The sequence below is a fragment of the Solanum dulcamara genome, chromosome 7 (genome assembly GCF_947179165.1).
Source record: "Solanum dulcamara chromosome 7, daSolDulc1.2, whole genome shotgun sequence".
In the NCBI taxonomy this organism is placed as follows: domain Eukaryota; kingdom Viridiplantae; phylum Streptophyta; class Magnoliopsida; order Solanales; family Solanaceae; genus Solanum; species Solanum dulcamara.
In genome coordinates this window covers 46,735,870-46,747,407 of record NC_077243.1, presented here as the reverse complement: position 1 = coordinate 46,747,407, position 11,538 = coordinate 46,735,870, and the positions used below count along the sequence as shown (strand labels likewise).

The following is an 11,538-nucleotide window of genomic DNA, read 5'->3' as shown; positions in this document are numbered from 1 at the left end:
GGAAAGTAGTATTGAGCAAGTTATGAGTATCTTTATAGATAGAGAACTTGACTCTAGCAATATTAGAAATTTTTCCACCATATTTAGAGGCACATCTATTTTTCCAAAGCTTCTAACAAATGAAAATAGGGGTAGCTTGTAAGATGAGCTTGTGGGCCTGATTCTTGTGCTTTGATGTCCACCATCTCATCAACAGGGTTCTAAGGGGTGTATACTCCTTATTAATGCCCAATGAATCAGAGAAAAACTTCCAAATATTAGTAGCAAAGGATCCAGCAACAAAGTTATGATCAATGGTGTCTTGGCCAGGAGTATAACATCAATATCATTGAGAGGGAGCTTTTCCAAATCTGATAAGCTTCTCATTGGTGAGAAATTTACCTCTAAGGGCTCTTCAGACCAGGAAGGAACATTTGAAGGGGATGAGCTTGTGCCAGGTACAAGTCTTGAGTCTAGTCTTGGGCCTTATGTCTCTAATCAGATCCCAAGCAGTAGAGCAACTAAACTCCCAGTGTTATTAAGAGTCCAATAAGGTTGGTATTGTTGGAGGGGTTGATAGTTGATGTAGGTAGAATGATTGGTAGAAATAAAATATGGAGGGGCTTTTTAAATGATAAGATCAACATTCCATTGGCCATTGTTGATGAAGGATGACACCTGAGTATTGTTGAGCCTACAACTGCTAGAAGAGTAGGGTGCTAAAGGACCAACACCCAACCAGTTGTCCCACCAAAAAGATAAGAACCAGATAGAATTTGCCATTGAATATGGGGCTCTATGCTGTGCTTATTTTGCATTAGATGCTTCCAGGTAAGGGACTGACCAGTATGCCATTTCTTGGTGATGATATTAGCCCTCTAACAATACTTAACTTTAATGAATTCTCCCCACAAAGTGTTCTTGGTGCTAAGAATCCACCATTGCTTGTATTGAAAGGATTTAGCCATATTTGAGATTTGTTTAACCCCTATGCCCCCCTCATCATAAGGGAAGCTCAGGTTCTTTCAAGAGGACCAGTGGTACATCCTTTTATCATTCTTCCAACCCCAAAAAAAATTAGCAATGATACTCTGAATTTGTTTGATGGTGGTAGATGGAGGGGTACTAGCTGAAAGAAAGTGTATTAGCATGGCTTGTAAGACATGCTTGACAAGTATAGCTCTTCCTCCATAGCTTAAAATCTTTGCATACTATCCAATGATCCTATTAACAACCTTTGAAACGAGGTCTGAGTAGTAGATAACCCTTTGCCTACTAATATAGATAGGACATCCCAGGTAAGTTATGAGGCTAGTTTTTTGGTTGAAACCAATAATACTCTTGATCCTCTTTACAGTAGAATGGAGGGCATTGGAAGGGACCATGAAATGGATTTTGTGCTTGTTGATCAATTGTCTAGAGACCTTTTCATAAGCACCTAAAGTCTTCATGATGATGAGATGCAGGGTCTGCTTTCTACCAGAAGCAAAAACAATGATATCATCAACAAAGCTAATGTGATTGATCTGAGGACCCTTTTGAGCCATATAGAAACCATGGAATTGAGGGTGCTGATGAAGCTTATTCATGAGTCTAGAGAGCACTTCAGCACCAAGGGTGAATAAGACTGGGGAAAGGGGGTCACCCTGTTTAAGACCCCTAGTAGAATGGAAGAAACCATGCCTTGAGCCATTCACTATGACTGAGTACCAATTATCTGACATAATTCTCCAAGCCATGTCTATGAATGTTTCACTAAATCCCATTCTTCTCAAGACCAGACAAGTGTAGGACCAAGAGACCCTATCATAGGCTTTGGCCATATCAAGCTTGATCACAACATTGCCTCTAATGTTAGGCTTTTTGATCTGGTAGACGATTTCTTGGGCAAGCATGATGTTCTCAGAAATGCTCCTATTTTTAAAAAAGCCTGACTGGTTGGGGGAGATAAGGGTAGGAAGAATAGGGGCAAGTCTTAGATAGAGAAGTTTGGAAATGATCTTGTTGGTAAAGTTACTAAGACTTATGGGCCTAAATTCAGAGATTTTGGTAGGGTGGTTTACTTTTTTGAGAAGAACCAAACAAGTATGGGTAAAGTACTTAGGCATGGTTTGTCCACAAAAAAAAGAAATGACAACATTAAGAAGGTCTTCTTTGATGATATCCCAGCACACTTGGAAAAATTTTCCATTCATCCCATTAGGACCAGCAGCTGAATTGGGATTCATGGCAAACACAACAGTCTTTAGTTCTTCTATAGAAGGCAAGGCTTGGAGTTCTTCTTTGTCCTTGTCAGTAACTATATGAGGGATAGATTGAAGGGCCTGTTGCTGGATGTACTTCTCCTCCCCAGTAAATATTTGTTGAAAGTGCTCACAAGCTACTTCAGCAATTTCAGCATCACCTTAAACCCAAGAGCCATCCTCATTTTGGATCCTGTGAATATATAGTTTTTTTCTCCTGCCTCTAATCAAAGCATAGAAATATTTAGAGTTCATACCACCTTCTTTGAACCATTGTAGTTGGGTCTTCTTTTTGAGAATATCATCTTCCATTTTCAGGTATCTAATGTACTCAGCATTGATGGCATAAAGCTTGGACCTATTTTCATTGGAATTCATGTTGATCAGGTTATCTTCAGCTTGTCTAACTTCCTCCTCATACTCTTTAACCTTAGCATGGATGTCTCCAAAGTGATTTTTGGACCAACTACTAAGAGTAGTAGCAAGTCTCTTCATTTGTTTGGTGAAAGATCTACATTGGATTACCCTCTAGAGATCTATTCCAACAATTCTGAACAATGTCCATAAAGGAAGGTTGGTCAGGCCAGCAGTTTAAGAATTTAAAGTACTTGATGGGATTATGATGTTGATCAATCATTTCCAAAAGCAAGGGACAGTGATCAGAACCCACAGAAGGGAGATGAGTAATGGTAGTATGGGGCATGGTTTCCAGCCATTTATCATTAACCATTCCCCTATCTAGCCTTTTCCAAATTCTGAACATAATGCCCCTCTAATTACACCATGTGTATTTTTTACCATTGAAGCCAAGTTCTTGCAAACCATAGGCCTCAATAATGCTAATGAACTCAAGACTCTTTCTCATATTATACATGAAACCTCCAAGCTTTTCTTCCGGGTCAGTGATAACATTGAAATCAGCCTAGGGTACACTAAGGAAGGGGAGTGGATGACTGCTGTAGGAAACTATCCCATAGAGGCCTTCTGAGATGGTCCTTACATTTGGCATAGACAAAGGTAGTAATGAAATGATTAGGGCTCATTACATGAGTGATCTCACAAGTGATCAACTGCTCATCATTCCCCAAAATTCTGAAATCCACATCCTTAGTCCAAAAGATCCAAATCTTACCATTTGGATTATGAATGGTATAGTCCATATTAAGGTGGTTTCTAAAGTACTGCAAATGAGTGTTATTTGAAAAAGGCTCCAAAATAGCAATAAAGGAAATATGATGGATATTCTTGAGGAGTTTAATCCTTTCCATGGCACCTTGGGTATTAATACCCCTCACATTCCAGTTAAGTATACTAATCATTGGGAGGTTTTGGAGGTATATAATCTTGTATTTGGTCTACCTATGGGGGCAGAATAAGTAGGGTTGCTTGGTTTAGGAATGAAACTTGTTATGTATATACGTCTAGGGGACAGGCCCTAAGAGCTGGACACTTGTTGAACCTCATCTGAAAATACATTGTCCCTGTAGGGGCTGAAAGCTCTGAGTAACTATTCACTCACAACATCATCTTCATCATGATCATTCATTTGTTGATTATCATCCTCGACTTCATTCTCTGATTCACACACTGCATATTCATCAACCCTAGGAGGAGCTTCAGTATTGGTGTGTTCTATAGTTGTCTCAGGGGTGTTGCATGCTAAATGTGTGGAAGTTGTGAGGATGTAATGAGCTTGCAGGGGATTTCCATACCCACCTGATCAGCATCAATCACAAATTGTTGGCAACCCTGATCTGATTATTATAGTGCTATGTTGTCAAGGAGCTTAAGAATTTGGCATTTTTCAGCATGGTTCTTTTCATCAATTTTCTTCTTATAGCCTCCCTTCTTTTCTTAATCAACTTGTTGTTCTTTGCAATAGAGTTTTTGCCACTAGTGCTGGCAATAGACCCCAAGTCCTTAGCCATAGAAACTTTGTTAGTTAACATAGTAGAGACCTGTGCAGGATCATTTCCTTATGCGGTTTTAGTAGGTGTTGAATCATTCATATCATTATGCTTAGTGGTTACAGGAGCTCTAGGGTCACTCCTAGGGTCAGTGTTTTGGTTCGCATCCAAAATATGAGACAAATCCCTTCCCTTTTTGGTTTCCCCTTCTTGCAAGTTAGATTGTGTCTCCTTTACTTTTCCATCCTGACCCCCAACAGCTTCAGCATCAATAATATTAATAAATGGGGGCATCCTGGGGATTGGGAGGAGAAAGTCAATACCTGAGGACCTTGATTCATTGTTTTCTACATTTCTTCTTTGAGTAGTACGTGTTAAAACAGTAACTATGCATTCAATATGGGGGAAATAGGTCTTTGGGAGAGCTAAGTCAATACCATGTCTTTGGAGTTTGGTGTGTTCCTACATTATTGATGAACTCTTCAGACTTGAGTTCCTTTGGTTGAGATGTTCTCCTGCATCTTAGTTAGTGGTTTGATCTTGTGTAACAAGATCAACATAATTATTAGAAGTAGGAGTAAAATTAACAGACTTACCTGCCCCTGTGATTTTTTGTTGAGGCTTGCTTTGTCCCTTGGACTGTTTCTTTCTCTATACTTGCCATAGCTCATCTTTTGTATTATGAGCTGTAATTTGTGGCTGAGCAGGATCATTAGTTGTAGGTCCATTGGTGTGTGTCTCATCCTGATCCTTGTTGAACATGCCCTTCTTGACTTTGTTCTTTTTAGCCGCTTTCTCTTTTTTTCTTTTTTTCAGTTCTTCATCCCTCCTCTGAATATTGCAAGCATGTATCAAGTGACCTTGATATTTGCAGTACATGCAATAATTAGGTACATTTTCATATTGGATAGCCTGCCATCTCCCTAGAGATTTATCATCTTTAGCATATCCCATCCAAACATGAGGAGGTCTTTCTTCAGTGAGGTTCACTTGTAGTCTCACCTTAGCTATGCTTCCCCTTGTTTTTTGAATGGAAGAAGTATCAAGATAGATCAAGTTTCCTACAGAGGCTAGCAGGACAGTTATGAACTCCTTGTTGTAATAATGCCAAGGTAGTTCAAGTAAGGCTACCTAAATTGGCACTATTGGACTTTCTTCATCAAGTTTAAAAGTGGGTGTCTATGTCTGAATCCTCATGAGTTGGCCCTTTATTGTCATTCTATGTTTGGTCCAGACAGTAGTATAGCCCAACTCATCGTCCAAATCAATGTAGACATGTCTAGCATTGAAATGTGCTATTTTGACACCTTTTGAGAGCTGGGTTTGAAGGATGAAGCTCCTTCTTATCAACTCTATTTTTGGCATGGTGTTGCTAAATTTGTCAACCTAAGTGTACTTGCATCTTTCAGCTAGTTTGTGCATGAAGTCTTCTCTTTGGAAGAACACAGTAGGCAGGCCTTGTTTGGTAGTATACTCAGGGGCATCTAACTCAAAAGGAGCCTCATTCTTTGCTTGGTTTGATCTGAGTTTGGCAGTAAAGGACTAAATTACAGTGTAGGAGGTTGGTTGAGGGACCTGGTCTTTCAAGTTGGGAAAGTTGTTTTTCTTGGGGTTTTGATTAGTGTTACTTGGTTGAGTTTGAGTATGGGCTAATTTGGTTGCATGATGTTTAGGACCAGTATTAGCAGAGCTGCTAGGCACCTTGGGTTAATTATTCTGAATATGAGTGTCAAAATTGCTAGAAACCTTAGGAAAGTTATTATGGAGAATGGTAGGCTGCTGGTTGTGGTGCTGGTTCCTAGGTTGAGAATTGGCATTATTAATCACTTTAGGTATAATTTCAGGGTGACTAGTAGTCTTGATGTTGATAAGATTGGGCCCCTGCATTGATATGTTTGCAGCAGTACCAAGGGACTCATTTGCATGAAGCAAATGAGCTCCACTGGATTTCGAAACATCATCAGTCGAAGGCATAAAGTTGGATGGAATAGACATACATGCAGTTGTCACTCCTTGCGACTAATTTTCTGAAAATTAAACTGCTAAAGCTACTAGTTCTTTGCTCAACCTGTTAGCAGAGGTTGCCGAGAGATTCGAGGAGCTAGGGAGAGATTCTAGCTGGCGCTTATTGCTAGGAAGATGCACAAGACCCTCACGAACATTTTGGCATTGAATTTGGTCCGATTAGGTTGCCGAAGCTCCGGTGTTGACGTCATTTTTTTTGTCGGAGATTGATATGCCGGTGAAACTTAAACCCTTAGCTGCGTCTTGACCTGAAGAACAAACCTCAGAGGTTCTGATGTCTCGAATGTCATTGTAGCCTGTTCGAATATCCAAGCGCAGCTCCGGCGACTCTGCGTTCTTCAGCTCAGTAGTTGCCTGATCAGTGCTCTCAATTGGTGTGGTGGTTTCATCCAATTTTTGGACTGTATATAGTCCAAATGATGAGGATTCATTTACACCAGCTCTTGTTACTCGAATCAATCCATGATTTTGTAGAGAGATAATTTTGTGTGTAATTCCAAGCTCCTCTTCAGAGACATGAATAGATATTGCATCAATATTTTGTTGACCGATCGATTGTAGTTGAGTTAAACCAGCGTCACTTGAAATTGCTACTGTGTTTTTAGTGTTATTTTGGATATTTAAAGTGTCATTAGCTGGATAAAGGGATGATGTTTGATGATCTATATTCGGTGGCCAAGGGAGCTTCACCGGTGGCGTTGAAGCCATTCAAACTTGTCAAAGATGATGAACAGTATAGTCGTTGAGAGAGAAATATTATAGCCATTAGTCTTGATGCTATCTAATTATGTATTTGTAATGTATGAGATGATGTCGTATACGATTGTACGATGCCGTATACAAAGATATGGTGACACCGAGTCCCACAGCTGGCCGGGTACGATATATTAGGATGATATACATGCCCTCATGTTATAAGGTGCAGGTATAGTGCTTTACTAACTATTACCCTTGTGTCCTGCATCCTTATTTCAGTTGTTGTCTTAATTATGATGTTTTAAGCTTTATATACTCAGTACATGTATCGTACTGATTCCCTTTTTTGGGGGGGATGCATTTTATGCCCGCAGGTACAGGTACACGTGTTGGGAATCTGTCAGCTTAGGATTTCCACTCAGCTATGTTGGAAGTGCTCCACCATTCAGGAGCCTAGCTTTTGGTGATGATCTTTTAAATTATATATTGGTTTATTCAGGGGTACGGCGGGGTCCCTATCCCACCATATGATACCGTTACTATTCTTAGAGGTCTATAGATATATGTAAGTGGGTTTTTTATGAGTTTATTTCGGTTGTGCCTATACGACATATTATAAATGTTTTTACATTATGGCAACGTTGTCGGCTTGTGTGCCCTTTTATGGTATGATACAAATGAAAGAGACTATATGTACATGAAAGATTTTTAACTTAGTGGGGTTTTTGTGAGTAGTATCTCTTGTTCATAGTGCGCTTTGACTAAAGTTGATAGGGATGAGTATGGGGGTCCAGGTCGGACCCCATTTGCGGCCCACGGGGTTAGGTCGTGAAAGAAGTTGTATCAGAGTAGTTTGTCCTCGGAGTGTCTATAGACTGTGTCTAGTAGAGTCTTGATTATCGATGTGTTGCACGTCATATCTAAAAATAGGAGGCTATAGGACATTTAGGATGTTTCCTTTCTTTCATATCTAAGGTCGTGCGATAGAGCCGAGTCATAGGAAGTGGAATTCCTTATACTAACCTCTGATTTCAGATGAAAGACAATGTCAATAGAAGAAAATGACTGACGATATGGGAAGTTACAAAGAACGCAGGTAAGCCAAGGCACGAGAGAGGTGTGCCAGATAAGGTATGGAAATATGATTGACATGTAAAGTCGGAATTTGAAAGAAAAATGTAGATAAAGTTGAAAATTAAAAGGAAAAGTGGACGGAAAGACTAACAGGCATAGTTCGAGTTGGACATGTGAGGTAAGTCCATCATTTTATACTATTGTTGATATTGGGCACCCTGTGAGGCTGCAATATGATGTGATATGATATGTATATATGTATCTTTATACGTGCTGGCCCTGTGAGGCACTGTTGGTATTTTCTGCGTGCAGGTTTGAGATAGTAAGAAATACAAAGGAAACTCTGCCCAAATTTTCCAAGAAATAGAAAGAGAATGAGATACAGGGCTATAGTATGTCTTGAAAGGTCGTGCCTACAATAATGATGAAATTTGGATAAACCACGAGTATGGCTAACCTTGAGAAATAAGTTAATTGCTGAATTGATGGCAATAGAAACTAGGAGGTCGATATTGATATGGTAAATAGAAGTTGAAAAAGACTTATGACCCTAAGAAGATGATTTAAGGAAGACTAATAGATCTGAATAGAATAATATATTAAGGTACCGACTGAATTGATATTGTGATATAGACGTAACAAAAAAAGGAAAGGATGAGAAATCCCCTCTATAGTGAGATAGGAGAAAACTTGAGGGTAAGTAAGAGAAGCGAAAGCAAGTATGATAAACTAGACTATGACTGCGTGCCTATTCAGTAAAATGTGTAAAGCATAATAAGTTAAGTGGAAGACAGAAAAGCAAATAGAAAATGAATAAGAAAGACTTACACAGATTTAGAAGGAATGTTCAGAATAAAAGGTCAAGTGGTATCCACTAGTATAAGGCTAGTATTATGACGAAGCTTGAAACACGGATCATCAAAGTATAAGTGCTCCCGAGTGGAGAATTTTAACCAATTATGAGCACGGGCTAAGCACCTCATTATTGTATTACGGTTTCGTACATGGGTAACCCAAAGTATAGGGGATGTAAAGGAAGATATGGAAATAACGTAGTATACTAAATAGGTTAGAAAGGACTCCTATGCATTTGAAAAGTTAGAAATAAATAGACAATGACATGGATACACCCTAAAGGGGGGAAGTGGACAAGAGAAATACAAGCATATAAGAAAATCAACTAACGCTATCTTGAGTAAATGGGAATGCTTAAACTTCAAACGAGACCCCACAAGGGATGGATGCGATCATACCAGCACTAACACACCGGATCCCATTAGAACTCTAAAGTTAAGCGTGCTTGGGAGATAGTAGTACTAGGATGGGTGACCCCCTGGGAAACGAAAGAGGAAATGAAACACAAGTATCCATACCTATTCCCTACGTCTACAAGTAATCCTAACCTTTGGAACTTTGATTCTAATTGCTCAATAAACGTATATGTTATGGCAACGGGATAGAGGAACTCTCCATATAGTCCGTATAATATCCGAGGAAGGTTTTGGTTCACATTAGAGGACGAATGTTCTAAAGGAGGGAAGGATGTTACACCCCGTACTTTGGTACCTTGGAAGGCTTCTTAAGCTTCTTAAGTTTCTAGGAAGGCTCTTGAGTTTCTTAGAAGTCGTCATGTGAGTCGGATAGTCTATAACACTATCAAAAAACTCTAAGGAGGAGAGAATGAGATACCCCAATAATAGGGAAGATTGGAAATAGGGTTATAAATATTCCAAAGGAGTTGGAGGCAGAGAAATGAGTAGTAGGGCCCGATTGACTCGCATAAGCTACCAACTGAGAGGTCTTACGTACTTAAGCTACTTGAGTGCATGTTGAGATTCAGTAGCAAGGAATATATAGGCTCTTAAAGTGTGATGAGATTATGAACCCACGGAAGAGAAATAAGGAGACGACTCACCTACTTGACACATGGAAGCATGTGATAGGTACATGTGGCAGCACATGAAAGTGACAAGTGGCAGCAGGTGACACACCCTGGGGTGGACCCCCACCTACCACATGGTAACCATGGATTGGTTGCATGATTGAGGTTGCGGCCTAAGGGTGTGACATGTGTCACCCTTAGGGTCTGACACATGTCACTCTCCAAAAAGATATATATCTATGTATGGATGACTAAGAACCTCATTGTTCATCCTTTTATTGGTTTAGAAGTTGAGAGAAAAATTAAGAGGGAGAAGGAGGGCTACGGGTTTGCTTCAAGAAAATGGTAAGGCCCGATTTCATTCTTTAAATTAATTATTTAAGGTATCCTACGGTGATATGACGGTGTTTAACAACATAAAATTTATCGTTAGGGCAAAGAGGAGGTTTTTGTTCTTTTTAACAGACCTATTTTTGAATGGTACTGCAGTTAGTAATACGAGTATAACTCCTTGTGTAAGGCTCCGTTTCAAGTAATTAAAGATGTTTTGGAAATATATTTCATAGGGATATAAATTTCATTTAGACTCTAAAACCCAGTTTTTCTTTTCTGTTCTCAAAAAAGTGTGATAAAGTATGGGGGAGGTGCTGCCCAGATTTTGTTTTGGAAATCCTACACGGACTGTTGTTGGTATTTTGGGCATATCGTTTTGTAAAAAATTTCTGTAGGGGTGATTCTAAATTGTATGCAACCCTAAGACACATGTATATAACTTTAATTGAGGCCACAAATCCCTTTTCCCTAAATTACCCCTTTGAAACTAAGCGACAATACAAGACAGTAGGTTGTCCAGAATTCACGTTTTGATAGTTTTGGCGAGTTTTGGCCAATTTCAGGTAAGGTAAGGTATTTAATTTCAATTTGTAGCTTATGGTACTGGTATGAAGTGTATTATATGTTGTGTAAGTGGCTTAAAATGTGAAATTATCATAGAAATTCTTGACGTTGGAAACATTCAAAAATGGAAGTCGTTATAGTTAAATTGTAGTCGAAATGAGGCGTTGTGCGTGTGGGGTTATGCTGCAGGTGTGTGGTGGTATGTTACAGGGCCTAAAAGTATTATAAAAGAGGTTTTGGACCTTATGGTTTCAACCACATGACTCTCCGCTTCATACGGTTAAAGGTTTTACAAAATAGAGACTAGAAACCCTATTTTGGATATCGTAATTTTGAGCGAGTCGTTTGGAGATTTTATTGTGTAATGTTGATGTGAATTGCTTATATATATGCTTTAGGGTGTTTTTGTTTGTTGGCTGTAGTGATTAGGGATATAATTGGAAATTTGGATAGGGCATATTATAGAGGAGATGTTGCCCGAATTCCGTTAACTTCTTAACTAACTAATAGACTAGTTGAGACTAGTCGAGGAAGGCGAATAAGAACATTGGTTCCTATGGATGGTTGTTGACAGAATTAAAAGTTGGAAAGTCAAAGATTATTGATACTAGTATTACCTTCGTCTTAAATAGGTTCAGAGAACGATGAGATAAGTCGGGTTCAAAGCTATCGATAAGAGGTATGTGAAGCTTTCTCTTGGCATGTTTTTTGCATAAGTATGTAAAGCTATTCCTCCTTCTTTTGGCATGTATTAGATATAAGTTATGAATGGTTTATACATATCAAACATGGTAATAGCTCTATTCCTGAAGCTCCGAGTACAGTTCATAATTCT

At 39.1% G+C, this 11,538-nt stretch overlaps 1 pseudogene; it reads left to right on the top strand.

Annotated features, from left to right (window-relative positions):
• The first annotated feature begins 9,163 nt into the window (after positions 1–9,163).
• On the top strand, positions 9,164–9,285 carry LOC129897955 (5S ribosomal RNA; annotated as a pseudogene).
• The last annotated feature ends 2,253 nt before the right edge of the window (positions 9,286–11,538 follow it).